Here is a 17,039-nt window from a genome sequence, read left to right as displayed (position 1 = left end):
TACCAGTCTGTACAAGGAAATATCTAGGTATTTATAGTCATGTTTACGAGAGTAGTTAAATCTATTTATTTAACATTCACAACGTAACCTTACATAAGTCGCTTCACCTTGGTTTTATATGACTGTTCATGAGCCAAACTTTTCTCACGCATGTTTATCTTCGTGTGAGGATGTGAGCACCGATATCATGGTGGCTGCCTCAACTTTTTTCTCTTACGACTGATGAGATCTTGGCCTTAGAATTTTTAGATAATCATTTGAGTTTTTTTTTAACATATTGGGTAGTTAAGGTGGTTTTTATCAGTAATAATTTATGTTAGATGTGCCGAAAGTCTGCTAAAACTTAGGGTGTGATCAACCTTACTTCCACCACACTCTCTCTCTCTCTCTCTCTCTCAACCCTCATCTCCATACCACCCCAGCACAGTCTTCTTCACTTTTACAGCTGTCCCTTTTCCAATTACACATCAGATTAAAATGTCTCTGTTCCAAACTCTCGTCTATTGACCGATTGTCAGGCCATTTCTCGCAATATCCATCACTGCCTCTGTCACTATGTATTAGTACGTTATTTCAAAATTTTATAGTAATAATGGCTGCAACACTTCTTCCTGTAGCTCTACACTCTCACATACTTTTGTTTTTATTTATTTTTTTGTTGTGGAAACGCATTTTTCTCCACCACTACACCTGTAGGCGGGTAATCTTTCATTACCTAAGGGAGTAACGACCCTGCCCTAGCAGCTAGAGGGCGCTTAGAAGTCCTTCATGTAGTGCTCAGTTACCACTCTGTAAAAAAGTTGGTCGACGATAGGACGGTGCATCCAGCCGTAAAATTTGCTTCTATTTGCTTGATGGGAAACGGGGGCACCATGCCATTAGGTAATCACTTCTAACCTATGCAGGTGTGGGAAATGGTGGTGATGACCACACTGCTCTTTGCTTTATATATACAGTATACATCTTTCCTCACTTCCCAGCTATGTCATTAAAATCATTAGAATATTAAGGATCTGTTTCTAGCATTTTCATATTTTACATTATACAAGCATCATTGCTAAGTTAAATGTGCATTAATTTTTTACGTGTAAATCACATGTTTTATAGCACATACGTCAAACATTTAGCTATCCCGAGAACTCTTCACCTTTTATCATTCATTAATATACCTCAAGTTACACACATAACTTGCCATAATGTCTCTAAGTAAGAACAAAATTCATCTGGCGTAACAAAATGTATAACTACCTGAAAATTAATTACACATTTGTCAATCAGTGAACACAGCTGAAGTATTGTCTATTATAATTTGTCAATGATTACATCAAGTATCACTTTGTTTACTCGATACAGCCACCAACTGCCCTACAGCCCACCCATTATTTACCCTAATATAGCTTTCCTCAGAGGAGCAAACAAGTTATTTTTTCTGTCTGTCTCAAATTCTGACGACCACTCTGATACCACTCAGCTATGTTCCTTTACAAATATGTGATGATAACTCCTGCAGCTGCTGTGTTTTTTAAAGTCAAAAGGAAGCTTATAGATCCGAAAAAGAACTATGACATAATAGATTTTACAATATTTATATTTGGCAAATATACTCATCTTGACGCCCCGGCAGCTGCTATATTTTTGGGGTAAAAGGCCAGTGGTCCAGGTGACTGGTTTGACAAAGTTCCCACCTAGTATGACTTGGCACCTCGCTTAAGTGCAGTGTAGTTCTAAAAGTGTAACGTTAATGAATGATTAAACAATTATTTTCCTTCATTCCCTCTCAGTGAAGGTAGAGTATTCTTTTTCTCCTCTCTTTGTATCTAGTTTGTTCTGTCATTCATAAATTATTGTCTTGTATTTCTTCTTCAACGTCATTCATCCATTTTATTTAATAAATTTATTAAATAAAATGGGCTGCATTTGAATTTTTTTTAAGAGGTCAAGGTTTTCTCAGCAGTTGTTGTATGCTTTTTGCATGCTGAATTCAGAAATGTAACTCATTTCGCTCAATCAGGTCAAGTTTTTATGATATCTCAATTTTAAGAAAATAAATAATCGAAAATAATATTTTTTAAATTAGCATGTTTATTTTTTCAAATCAGACTTACATTGACGGAAAATGTACAAACTATGCATAAAATGTTACACAAGTGCAGTTAATGTGAATTTCAATATTAAAAAGAAAGAAGGGAAAAAAATAATGTGGAATAAACGGCTTTTGCAAAGATTTTCGTCTGTGTTCCGCATCTGTAACGTCTCTCTTGAGGCACCAGCAGTAGTCCGCCAGCATGTTCACATCCCAACGGCCCTGGTACCTCTCTTCCATCACTCGAATATCCTGGTGAAAGCGCTCTCCTTGTTCTTTGCTGACATCACCGCAGTTTTCCGGAAAGTAGTCCAAATGTGAGCTGAGAAAATGCATCTTTATGGACATGCCTGGAAGCCCTGCAGGAGTTCCTCGACAACACGTTCGTGCTCTAAACCCATAGCTGCAATGAGGCCGTTGACGTTGTTACAGTAAACCAGCGAAACTTCTTCGTTCGAACTGAAATATTCTCGAAAGTTTTGTTCACGGCTGCGGTACCAGGAGAATGTCGTTTCTGGAGCTAACAAACGAGTTTCGCGAAGACGTGACCCTAGCAACTGAGCAGATTCTTTGGACAAGCACAAATCTCGTGTCAACTCGTTCAACTCAGCTTGGCTCAGGAGTTTGGGTTGACTTGTCTCGGCCGCAGGTTGATATGTACCAAATATGTCACCATCATCCATTTCTTCATCGGAATCGGACGGCGAATCTCTGCAGTTTTGGGGCGGTGTTGTAATTGGAATTCCTGGTCCTTGAGGCACTGGCTTCATGGCAGATGGCACGTCTGGATACTTTAAGTGTTGCTTGTTTTTTCGATTTATGCCTAAAATGAAAGAGATAAAGACATACCGTCAAGGGGGGGGGTGACATATAAAGTTAAACATATTAGAATGTTTGGGAATTTATTAAACATATAAAGTTAAACTCAAACTAAATTCATACAAATTCACCTTGTAGGTTTGTCATACAGAAATAACAGTATGATCTCTTCCCTCCCTCCACACCAATAGGCAGACACTCAATCTTCTTGTGGCTCCAGCGCCGCAGACTTTCAACGCACGTTTTGCTGCATATGTGAGGGGCAAAGGCTTTGTCCTCGTCATCAAGTTTCACTCCAAAGTATGCGTGATAGCTTTTCCTCACAAAACGTGTGATGTTAGACTGCCGGTCTGACATAGTCACTTTACCACAGATATAGCAGAACTTGTTTGGGTCATTCTTGCACTTTCGATTCATCGTGAAACACAGTAATGTCGTGGTAAGAAGGAAGCTACGCAGGACGTACTGCCGCACACACTCACCCACGAGGACAGCTCACGCCAGACTGAGTCACGCAGCCACTGTAGGGACTGAAGTGGGGTTGTGTCCAACAATGATGTTGCTAATTTCATAACGATTTATCTATTTTTTTCTGAAATTGAGATAACATAAAGTCTTTGAGAAAGCACTTTCTTCCACATTAACTGTACTTGTGTACCATTTTACGTATAGTTTGTACATTTTCCGTCAAAGTAAGTCTGATTTGAAAAATAAAAGTGCTAATTTAAAAAATATTATTTTCGATTATTTATTTTCTTAAATTTAGATAGCATAAAAACCTGACCTGATTGAGCGAAATGAGTTACACTTCTGAATTCAGTATGCAAAAAGCATACAGGTATAAGAACCGCTGAGAAAACCTTGACCTCAAAAATGACACAGTGCTTATTTATCAGAAAGCTTCTCTCATTTTTTCTTGGTGTCATTTTGCTCCAATAACATAATATCTCCAGTCCGAGAACTTTATGTTTCCTCCAACTTTTTCCCATAATCTTTTTGGCTGCATGTTAGAAAAAATTACTTAATTTTCAGCAATCCTGTGTCATCACTAACTGTCATTGCTAACAAAGTGTAATATTTCAGTATTTATTGCCTTTTTTCCTATAACTGCAAACGATGATCCTGAACAAAGGTTATTAACAAGAGAACACAAGGGGTCGTTTACAGAAATGAGATGGACTGTGCGAAGCTTTGAATCTATAGTGAAGACGACATCAAGCACTGTACAGTATATGCTCACTGGTAGTGGTTATAATATTTTTGTGGCTAAACTAGTCATTTCGAAGCGTGTGGAGGTCAATTAGTTAATCAAGGTGTGTGAGGGCTAGAGATAATGGCCCTCCACTCCATATGTTGTCAGGCAGTCTTTACCAAATTTTTATTTTAGTCATTCATAAGAACATAAGAAAATAAGAATGGAGGAAACTGCAGCGGGCCTATTGGCCCATACTGGGCAGCCCCGTTTACACCCAACCCCTATTGCTCATATGAGCATCCAACCTATGTTTGAAGCAATTCAGCGTATTCGAGTTAATGATGATATTTGGTAACTTGTTCCATTCATCCACTACTCTGTTTCCAAACCAGTGTTTACCTATTTCACGCCTAAATCTAAATTTGTCTAATTTAAAACCATTGTTACGAGTTCGCTCCTGGTTGGATAATTTGAGTACCTTTGTAATGTCCCCTTTGTTTAGCCCTGCCTTCCACTTATACACCTCTATCAGGTCGCCCCTCGCTCTACGTCTCTCGAGAGAGTGCAAATTAAGATGCTTTAACCTGTCTCTATACTCAAGGTTCCTAATGCCCGGGATTAGTCTTGTCATTCTCCTCTGAATTCTTTCCAATGATTCTCTATCCATTCTGTAATACGGTGACTACCAGAACTGGACTGCGTAATGCAGGTGTGGTCTCACAAGCCCAAGATACAGTTTGAGGATGACCTCGCTAGTCTTGTAACTAACACTCCTTTGTATGAACCCAAGTACTTTATTAGCCTTGTTACGAGCAAAAACACATTGTTTACTTGGCTTAAGGTTCCTACTTATCATTACTCCTAAATCTCTCTCGCAGTCGGATTTCTCTATGGCATCGTTGTTCATCTGGTATCTGGTTTCCCTGTTTACATCTCATATACCGAGTACTTTACATTTGTCCACCTTGAATTTCTTCTGCCATTTTTCAGACCATTCGAAAAATTTGTTTAGATCTTCCTGTAGTTTTTGCTGAGTCCTCGTCAGATTCAATAACACGTCATATTTTAGTGTCATCAGCAAATTTACTTATGTTGGTGTCTATGCCGATATCTATGTCGTTTATATATCTAATGAATAATAATGGTCCAAGCACTGAGCCTTGGGGAACTCCACTTGTGACGTTGCTCCAATGGTACTTAGTGCCGTTAATGCTCACTCTCTGTTTCCTGTCCTGTAACCACGCCCTAATCCATTTAAGGATGTTACCTTTGATGCCATGTGCCTCTACCTTTCTAATTAGTCTTTCGTGGGGGACTCTGTCGAAGGCTTTGCTAAAGTCGAGATATACCACATCATAATTGTGCCCCTTGTCCACCGATTCGGAAACTGATGAAAAGAATGTTAATAGATTAGTTAGACAAGAACGTCAGCTTGTGAAGCCATGCTGGGAATCATTGATCAATCGGTGCTTCTCCAGGTGATGTCGAATAGAGTTTGAAATGATTGCTTCCAGTAATTTGCCTACTATTGATGTTAGACTGATTGGGCAGTAGTTAGAGGATAGTGATCTATCCCCCTTCTTGAAGATCGGTATTACATTCGCTATCCTCCAGGATTCTGGTACTACACCTGTTTTTAAGGACATATTAAACAACTTTGCTAAGGGCATACTAAGCTCTTCCTTACATTCCTTTAATACTCTGGCAAATAACTCATCGGGACCAGGTGACTTATTAGGCTTTAGTTTGTCTATTTGCTTACTAACATCGTTACTAGTCACTACTATCTCACTTAATTTGTTTTCTTCACTATCTTTGAATAGAGTCGGTGCCTTGGGTATCATGTTTAAATTTTCTGTGGTGAAAACTGTTGAAAAATATTTATTCAAATTATTGCTCATTTCTCCGTCGTTATCAGTGAGCTCGCCGGTATCTGACCGTATTGGTCCAATCTTTTCTCGTGTTTTAATTTGATACATTTGGTAGAATCCTTTGGGGTTTGTCTTCGCCTCCCTTGCTATCCTTACCTTATTATTCCTCTTGGCTTTCGTTAACTCGGTTTTAACCCTACTCGCCAGTATCTTATAATAATCGTGGAGGTAAATTTCGCCACGCTTTATCCTTCTACCTATAGCCTTCCTTTGGCCAATGATGTTCTTTAAATAATTATTTATCCATTTAGGGTCATTGTTGTCTGATCTGAGTTTTTTGTATGGTATGTTCTGCCTTTGTGCATTAAGTAACTCATTATTTAAATTGTCGTGGAACTCGGCAATCTCAGATCTCGTTATCAGGTCGGAGTCATCTGTCAGGTTCACGGCCAAGCGCGACACCCCCTCTCTCAGCTGCCTCTTTAAACTGTCAAAGTTTGCCCTTCTGAAATCTGGTACTTTAGTAGAATTTTCCTTACGTCTGCCCTGAAAATCTAACTGGAATCTAATTTCCTTGTGATCGCTGTTTGCAAGTTCGTTCCCTACCTCGACATTGCTAATGAGGTTTTCTCTGTTCGACAGAACTAAATCGAGTATATTATTACCCCGTGTGGGTTCGGTTATATGTTGACTTAGGAAACAGTCCTGGATCGTCTCGAGAAAATCCTCTGATTCTTAGTTACCCATAAGGTCAGTCCAATCTATTTGGCCAAGGTTAAAGTCGCCTACTATACAGATTTTGTTGTGTATGGAAGCCCTGCGCATTTCATCCCAGATAAGTCGCTCATTGAGTCTATCAAGATTGGGAGGTCTATATATTACTCCTATGATTAATTTTTCCCTACCGTCGCTTAATTCTATCCAAATTGTTTATGTAATCCGCTCAGTTTATATTTTCTTATTTATTTCACACTTCAGATTATCCCTAACATAGATTGTAACCCGCAATTTGGTATTCGACCGGCAATTCACGTGAGTCTAGGTTGATCCATGTTTCAGTGAATGCTATTATATCGAGTTTTTCGGTACATACCAAGGCCCTAATATCATCCATTTTGTTTCTCATACTTCTACTGTTCGCTTAGTAGACATTTAAGTTAGTCGTGTTCTGAGTCCTCCCTTTACCGTGTTTAGTTTTAAACTCCCTGTTTAATTTAGTTTTGTCATCATTCCTAACACTATTCCCTGTAATCTTTTACTTTGTTTACCCGCTCCCACTGCAGTTTCCCCCACCCCATGCCCATATGTTCCCCTAGCAGTTTAAAGACTCCGATATCCTTTGAACTGCCCCCTCTAGAGACCCAGCCAGGGTTGCCACCCCATCCCGAGACAGGTGCACCCTATCCCTAGCATAAAGGTCCCTTCTGCCGTAGAAGTTGTCCCAGTTGTCAATGAATGAGACCTATATTGACTTGCAATATCTGTCAAGACGGTCGTTGACCCCAACCACCCTTGACAACCATTCACTGCCAACTCTCCTTCTAGGCAGGACACCGCATATGATAGGGATCCCTCCCTTAGACCTAATACGATCTATAGCTGCCTTGAACTTATCAAGAAGCTCCTCGCTCCTACACCGGCCAATATCATTGCCTCCTGCACTGAGGCAGATAATGGGTTTGTTCCCATTACCAGACAAGATATTGTCCATCCTGTCAATTATATCCCCCACCCCAGCTCCTGGCAAACACACCCTCATCCTATTTTTGTTTTTACCACAAAAGGCCCTGTCCAAGTACCTTACCTATGAGTCACCAACAATTAAAGTTTTTATACCTTCCTTGTCATTCCTATCCCTGACTGTACTAACGTCCAATTCGTCTATCAAGGGACTGAACGAGTTGGTACACTTAGCTGCTGTTGTCGTATCCTTGGTGTATTAGCTCAAACCTTAAATACCCTAGATCTTTCATAGACAAATGCCTGAACATTACTAAGAAATCTTTTTATAGAACCGATCCCAAGCCCACCCATGACCATAAGAATCTCTTAGTATTACCATTTCACAAAAATTTCTCTCAAATTCCTTTATAACTAAAAACCTGGAACGTCAATGTGGGATTTAAAAAACTCTTGCACTGTTAAACAAATGTTAATCAAGAACTCCCCCAACAACACAATTGGTTGCATTTATAAAGTTCCTTGTAAGGAATGTAATATGTTTTACTTAGGCCAGACAGGTAAAGATCTTGTAACTAGACTTAAACAACATAAATATAGTGTTAGGACAGGCCAGGAATCCAATGCTCTGTTTGTTCATTTAGGGGATAACAAGCATTGCATTGACTGGGATAATGCCTCCTCAATATTACCTTGTAATTCAATTGATAGTAGGAACATCATAGAATCTAGTCTCATTAAACATACCGAAGCATTCAACATGAATTTGAGTAATGGCATGTACAAACTGGACAATTTTGTAATTAAGAAGATTTGTAACCAGGTGAGAAGGTTGGGTCACCTTACCCTCTGACCTGATTACCGACCGTTGCGGTGCTTTTTATAGATTAGTTGGGTCATTACCCAATACCTGACCATTGTGGACCTGATCTCACCCTCCTCTGTATATATACACCTTGTTTTGTACTTCTCCTTAGTCTGTATTCACCCCTGAAGATGTGAATTACACGAAAGCGCTTGGGAACTTCGTGTTTTCTTCTTTCCTTGTGGTTATCAGCATATATATATATATATATATATATATATATATATATATATATATATATATATATATATATATATATATATATATATATATATATATATATATATATATATATATATATATATATATATATATATATATATATATATTTCATGTAGATCCACAATGAAAACTTGGATAAGATAAATCTTGATAAAATCACACGGGAAAAGGGAAACAATGGAGCACCTTAGCTTTCGTCTTTATTCAAGACATCTTCAGAGGCAACTGGATTACATGGACAGAGAGAGGCTTAAATATACAGGGTGACCTTATTAAACATGAGGTCAGGTCATAATGATGCCATCCACTAATCCCCACACCAACACCAACACACACGTAGAGGAGCTTAAGAGAAGGGGGTGACGTGACGAGTCAGGTCAGGTAAAAAATAAGGGACCCACTAAATAACTATCATACATTGTATCTATAGTTACATGCAAACAGTGAGTCACCAACTTGAAATAAGGTGTGACCACCAGTAAACCTCTATAACAACCCTATACGAACACAGGCCTGTGTTAATAATGGTTGTGACTAGACTCGACGGACTAGAGAAAAAACCTTTTTTCTGACCCACCTGTTTGGATGTATTTGGGCATGTGACTAACATGAAATGATCGCATAGTAAAACAATATATCAATGTGATCATTATAACCACCACATTGAGATGCAGAGGAGTCCATCTTGTTTAGTGTTTGAGATCTCTGATTGATGAAGATCCTCAGAGGCGGACCTGAAACCATCCGAGTTAACAAGACACAATGGATCCAGCGTGAGGCTCAGAAGTTGTGTGTTAGGACAAATGGACCCAGCGTGAGGTCGTCAGCAGGTGACTATTGACCTCCAGGATCGACTTGAGGCCACACCAGCGACTTCAGAGTTCACCCAACCCACATCAGTAATTACTAGTCAAGGCCCAGGAAAATAGTGTTGTTAACCAACATTAGGCTCCGTAGAGTGACGTACTAGATGCCACGACCCTGGATAAAGCATGAGAGTGACGCCGACTGACTCTAGTGTAGTATAGAGTGAAGTACTGTGCCTACCTCACAGATTATGTGATTAGTATACATTTCGGTGGGAGGCAGAGCACCTGTCCCTGACCCATCTGCCTTTTTGACGACAGGACCAGAAGTGTCTGTCATATTGTTACCTCTTTTTTTTTCCACGACGCACGACCTGTATGAAGTTGACTTTTATACAGTTAACTTAGTTTTATTTTGAGAATATATTACTAAGTGAGTCTGTGTCCTGATGTACGCTTCAGCCGTGAATTTCTTAACCACAAATTATTTAAGTGGATTTGTTCTTCATTTAATATTTAAAATTTGGAAGAGTCTGACTATGCTCGTGGTCTGAGTACAGGTCGTTTGTTGTCAATGTCTGTTGCGAAATATAAACCTCATGTTTACAATAAAAGACATCTCCGAATGATCTAAATATATATCGTTTATCATCTAACTTCAAGGAAAAGTCTTCCTTATGTATTCAGTGACCATCATCCCCTTTTATCACAGCACAAGAACATTCGGTGGTACAAGTTATTTTATTGTTGTCCATGTCTATATTTACCTCACTAAAGTACTTGTGTCGACACTGTTGCCATCACAGATAAATATTAACATCTTCGAAAACTATAAGAAAAACTGTCGATAAACACGCAAATGTGGCAGCGTAGCCATTCAACAGCCAGTCAGTTTGTCTGAACATCTATGTTGTTAGTAACGAGACAAAAGTGGATACAACTTAATCAGTAGAACAGAGCTTAACACTGATTACTGACTGGCTGAGACTATGATCACAAAAGTATTATTAACTTTAAGATTTTCATTAAACCTTATTTCATACACTTGATTAGATGTCGTGAACCACTCTTAATACAGTGAGTGAGACTCAAACAGACCAATTAGACATTAAAGTTTTAGTTATTGTCAAGCTTTATTAGGCATTACATTTCTATATTAGTTAGTATTTATACTTCTTTGGATATTATGAACAGTGTATAATAGAATGAGAGAGATTCATATATGATAATTGGGGGTAGAATATCAAAATGAATTTAAAGATTTTTTTCCGCTCACGAATTTCTTTTGATTATCCGCTTGTGTTTGTCTCTGCTCGTCAAGAACTGTCTGGCAGACATCTTGGATTGAAAATACTAAGATTCTGTATTTCACTGGAACAGTTTGTATGTGAGACTTAATCTTCATCATTTTAGGTTTTTTGCATCTTACTGGTTTAATCCTTACTTGATAATTACACTGATTCTGGGCCCATTTGTACTTACGTTGAGGCTCAGCTGTTTGAAATTGGAGCTACTGCATCCATATACAGTACAGTATATTTAATAACATTACTGAAGTCAATTTGGTGGAAAGTAAATTGTGGTTACTTTCGCTAAATTAGGTCTGCTTTTTATTAACCACGTGATGAATACCTACACTGTAAAAATTGTGTGGTATAAAAAGGGTATTTTGGGCGAAAACGACACAGCCTACACAGCACACGACTCACCCGTTAATAATAATAAATTATCGCCATTATTGTTAGCAACGTTCATTACATGTTTGTCTTAGCAGTCATTGAGCTAGGAAGGACACATTCTCAGACATGAAAAATGTTAAATTAAAATGGCGATTCACACTGTCAGTTGATCACGTGGATATGTGCTTGAAGCTAGCAACCAGCAACTACAGTCCAGACCACACACGGCTGGCTGACGCCATGCACTTCAAATCATCACATGAGTAAAATAAGTTCTTCACCACACCGTTCCTAGATGTGTGATTATGCATTGAAAATTATATAAGAACTTGGCAATATATGTATATATTCATTTAATTTTCTTATTGGCCTCTCTCTCTCTCTCTCTCTCTCTCTCTCTCTCTCTCTCTCTCTCTCTCTCTCTCTCTCTCTCTCTCTCTCTATTCCATTAAGACTCAAAATCTGTCCATTATCTGCTGGAGGTTAGGAAAAATTGTGCCAGTAGATCACGTTTGGATAACCATGGAAGAAGTAGATCCAGTCATACAAAGTCTGGCCGCCCCTGTAACTAAGGTATATTGCTGTCCATAATACTGTACCTTTATTTTGTTGCAATTGGTTCTTACATTATCACCTGCAGGTTTTTCTTTGTATCTAGATATCTTCGCTTCATTATCTGTTAAATGCTTGGAATATAACACTGAGTGTGTACCAATAACCATAAATTTTCCTTTATATGACCTGGCCTTAATTAGTATTATTATACAGTAGTTTTATTGCAACATTTGGCATAACTGCTCATTAAAGTTGCCAGATACCACTTCCATCTCACCAAGAGTTATAACGACACCACACACGGCTTCTCTGAATTTACTTTGTAAATTAATGAACTGAAAAAGGTTAATTTGGAATTAAAATTATTTTTGATTAATTACATGTGCTACTTGGGTCATCTTAGCAGAATATACTCATGGCGATGTGCGGGGAAAAGGAGATGGAAGTTATGGGTAATTTAATGACTTAACATGTAGCATAATTATCATCTTAATGGTCATATTTAGCCTAACTAACACCGTCGGTTTCGAATATGCCAAGCGAGCCAATGAGCGCCTGGTAACACTCTTGACTTCTTTTTCACAGCCAATCCGCACCACGCTCAGCTGTGCTAAGCCCACCATGGGGAGGAAGCATAGAGTTCTTTATTTTTCAGCTATTTTTGCGTAAAATAGAATATTTTAAGTGACAATGAGTTTGTCAGAGTGTGACAGTGTTAGTGAAGGGCGTGGGCGTATGCCAGAAAGAGAAGTCATGACCCGTCTTTGTAGAAAATATCTATTGCAAAGTCTGATGGCTATGAAAGTTCCCGCCCAACGATTGGAAGTTTCACAAATCTTGCACCATGTCATACTCGGATGTATATATAGTAACACCACCTGTAATGTTTGTGGTACTGCGTTTTACAGCATCCACGGTATAACTGAAAGATGCGTGAAGACTGTCGTGGCCAAGGTGTGTCTCACAGGGTTGCGGAGGGAAATAGCGGCGTACAGACGCTAATGTGAGGAAGATCACTGTCAGTTATTTTAATAGGACTTCTCTTCACCTTTTGAAACCTAAGGGTTTTAAATGTGTTGATGTTTATATACCCTTTTGTGAAGTAAGGGTTTTGAGAATAATAATTAATATACCCTTTCTATCTGCAAGAATATATGGTAATCATACACTCTTAAAAGGGTTTGCCATTAGAGACACTAAAAAAATCCCTTTTCAAACCCTTTTTATACCTTTTATTTCACAGTGCTTAAAACGGATTCAGCAATATGGGTTTTACACACAAATGCAATATGCTGCATTCACATTAATTGACTCCTCTCTCAGGTATATCCAGTTCACATTCCTGGCGAGAGATACAAGTTTTTTTTTTTTGCTTAAGATGCCAGGCTACCAGAAATTATATATATATATATATATATATATATATATATATATATATATATATATATATTTATTTATTTCATGGAGATCCACAATGGAAACGTGGATAAGATAAATCATGATAAAATCAAACTAGAAAAAGGGGAAACAATGGAACACCTTAGCTTTTGTTTTTATTCAAGACATCTTCAAAGGCAACTAAATTACAAGGAATAATTTTAGATTATTTTTTAGACTGCCCCCGAGGGGGCTAGTTTATTGGGCACCCCCTTACATCCTGTGCCAGGTGAAACGCAGAAGCGTTTACAGCGCCCATCTGGGAAGCATGCTTAGTTCTTGCTTGCCTTTATGAATCATGCATTAAGGGCGTAAAAGCATGAAGGGTCATGGGTTTTGTCAGCAAGTTACATAAAGTGACAGAATGATGAGTGTGGGGGAAAATTCCCCCTAATAATGTCAAGTGCCAGGCCTGTCACTAGGAGAAGGAATATCTGGTCAGGGAGGGAAGAAGTGTTGGCAACGGCTGGGGACCTGTAGGAGGAGGTCATAGGGCAAATGAGGCTGTAGTGAGAGAGGGTGTGGGAGTCGGGTTGACCACAAAGTTTACAAACAGTGTGGTCAGGCTCAGGGTTGCCATTGTACTAGACGTGGCAAAGTACAGTGAGGGTGGAGGTGATATGGTGTGGTGGGACAGGTACAGTAGGGGTGGAGGGAGGCACATAGGCATTGACAATATTGAGGGACATACCTTTTAGTGTGATTGTGATGGCGTGTGCGTCGACATGCCGGTGGGGTACGGGTAGCCGGGGGTGGTGTCCTCAGGTCCAATAGGTAGCCCTGGTGGAGACAGCACAGACACAGGAGCGGACGCCACGTGTCGTGAAGATGAGGCAGGACTTTGCTGGGGGGGCGGCAGGACACACCAGGGCAGGCCAGGTAGGCGCTACACCAGTAATGATGGCAGACGGTGGTGGGGTAGGCCGTTAGCAGGGGCTCACAGGGGACTACCAGCTTGTGTCAAACCAGAAGAGGGTGACTGGGTGGCAGCAGAGGGCAAGTAGGTCGGAGATGGTGGTACAGAGTGTAACAGAGTTTTTCAATACGTGTTGGTAAATTCTTGGAAGAGGATATGATCTGTGTCATGTCACTGGAGGGTTGTGGGGGGCACCGGTGGGAGCACAAGGCCTGACAGCTTCAGAGTAGAGACGGAGGCCAGTAGTAGTTGAGTTAGGAGACGGCAGGACTGCTGTGTTGCAGCCAGGTGAGGCCAGGCAGGGGCAGGTGTTGCTGGGGACAGAGGGGATGCAGAGGGAGGCGGCAACATTCATCAGCGTCTACTGAAGGAGGGGGGGGGCACCAGGACAACCCCTGAAACCCTACAGTACTAAGTGTTTCATAGACCTCAGGAATCTGACACTTGATAAAGTTCCGGTTCTTACCTTGTCGGAATTGAATGTTGAGACCGTGTTGTCTGAAGTACTTCATCATCCAATTAAACCGTTCCTCTACGGTTTTCAGTGAGTCCTTGGGGAAGTGCAGATTCAGCTTACTTGGCTGGTTGGCAGAGGGCAGGGTGATAGGGTCCGTGGCATTGGTGTTTCCACTCTGGCTAGTGTTTTCCATAGAAACATTGCCGTCACTGTAAACGCCTTGGTTAAGGACGTCAGGTGACGGGCAAGTCGAAGGGAATGATTGAAACCCGCCTTTTGACGCATTCAATATTTATTGATGTGGACAAAACCTGCAGAGGAGATGTTCATAATATTACATGGTGATTCATCTGATACATAATTAGTTAGTCTCACACAATTTTATCTTAATTACAATTTATTAAACATAGTGACATCACACAAAGTTCGTAACTCTAACTCTTGCTTCGCTTCATTCTGCATTGTCTTATTACTCCTGGTTAGGCAGAAACGAGTAGGCGTAATTAGTCGACACTAGTTCAGTACCGAGGGGTATGTAATCACTTACGCTGTACTTACAAGTGTGGGTAAATGCAGATCAGTATGGTATTCCAAGAGACAACAGTACTGCGTAAATTGTCTCAGCACAAATTCTCGGACAGGATTGTGAGTCGGTGTTCACCAGTGCGAGCAGAAGGCTAGTCTTCACAGCATCACTAGAGAGGGCGATCTGATTTATGGCGGGGCGGCGGGCAGCACTGCCACCAGTCGAAGACAGTCCACTCAGCAGAACCAGGACTTGTCTGTAAACACTTCTACATCTGGCGAGGTCACAGGTCGAAAGATTTAATGGCATCACACGCCAGCACTGTAGCTGAAGCCAGCGGCGATAACAAAACCATACACTCAGCAGAATCAGGGCTTCTTGTGCACTGTGCCCCCAGCCGCCATCTGGCGAGGTCACAGGTCGCGTGGGGGAGGCGCCATATTCCGAGGCTGAATCAGTCTGAGCTGAGTTAGATGAATTGAATTGTAACAGTTTATTTAGCCAGAAAAATACAGATACAAGTGGATAATAATAACAATATTAACATGGCTCAGCCAGTTGAACCTGAAGGCTCTCTCTTTGAGGGCACCTGATATATACTATACATTTATCTCCAAGGAAGTATTATGTAACATTTAGTATCACCTGGAATAGTACAATAGCATGGTAGTAATAAGTACATCTACTAGTGTTACCACGGTTATCTTCAATATTTTATTTATTTTTATTGTTTTTATTTTTTTATTTTATTTTTATTTATTCATACATATACACATACCTATACACGCAAATACTCACACACACACACACACATATATATATATATATATATATATATAAATATATATATATATATATATATATATATATATATATATATATATATATATATATATATATATATATATATATATATATATATATACACACATACATACATATACATATAAATTAGTGAGAATTGAGAAAAACATAAGTATGTGGAGAGCAGTGGTACAACCTGGGTTGTACAGTAATAAGGTTGAACAAAGAGGACAGAGCTGTCACTGGGATTATATCTAGCTGGCAATTATTTGTGCAATGAAATTGCATTGTTACACATGATAATTAACGATAAAACGAGTTTGGTGGTACAATAAAGCAGGTGCTGTAAATATAGTAGAATCAACTGCGAAATATTAATAGCTTCGATAATAGATATTTTTAAGAGATGATGACTTAAAGGAAAGGAAGTAGTCTTTGCTCGAATGGTGAAATTGAGATTGTTCTTGCATACCTTCACACCATGATATTTTATGGAGAATCTGGGACTGAGAGGAAGGCGCATGAAATTGGTCTTAGTAGCTCTAAGGTGCCTTAAGTTGTATCTCTGATTATTCCGGAACTTGGAGTAATTATTGTCAGCAAGTGATTGTTAATCAAGATTTATGAAAAACAAAGAGGGCACAACAGTAAGTCATTAATATCTTCAGTTTAAAAATTTCCAATATAGCAAGTTACTTTCGTTTGTGTGATCTGTTTTTTTCAAAGTAGGTCATTGTCTGTACAACTCTCTTTTGTGCGTAACCAGGGTGTGTTTTGAGACCAGAGGCCCTCCATAGTGTGTGACAGTGTATCCAGGTGTTGGTAAGCAGATCATGATAGATTTCGACCATTGCTGTGAGTGAGTGACTGTCGAGTGTAATACATGATGCCGCACTGTTTGTTGATTTTTACTGTGAATGGCTTTGTATGTGGTTTCTCCAGTTAAGTTTCTCATCAACTTAATAACTCTCCGAGGAATTTGATATTTTGTTCGCGTTTGAGGACTATATTACCAAGGTACAGGGGATTCAAGTCTGGAGGTAAGTTTTTTCTTCTGTGAAAGATCGTGTAGTGGGTTTTCTCAAGATTTAGGGTCAGTTTATTACGTATTACCCAGGTCCCGA

This window comes from Homarus americanus, unplaced genomic scaffold, assembly GCF_018991925.1.
Source record: "Homarus americanus isolate GMGI-L3 unplaced genomic scaffold, GMGI_Hamer_2.0 scaffold32929, whole genome shotgun sequence".
Lineage (NCBI taxonomy): Eukaryota > Metazoa > Arthropoda > Malacostraca > Decapoda > Nephropidae > Homarus > Homarus americanus.
The sequence above is the reverse complement of the archived record's forward strand: the minus strand, read 5'-3'. Positions refer to the sequence as shown.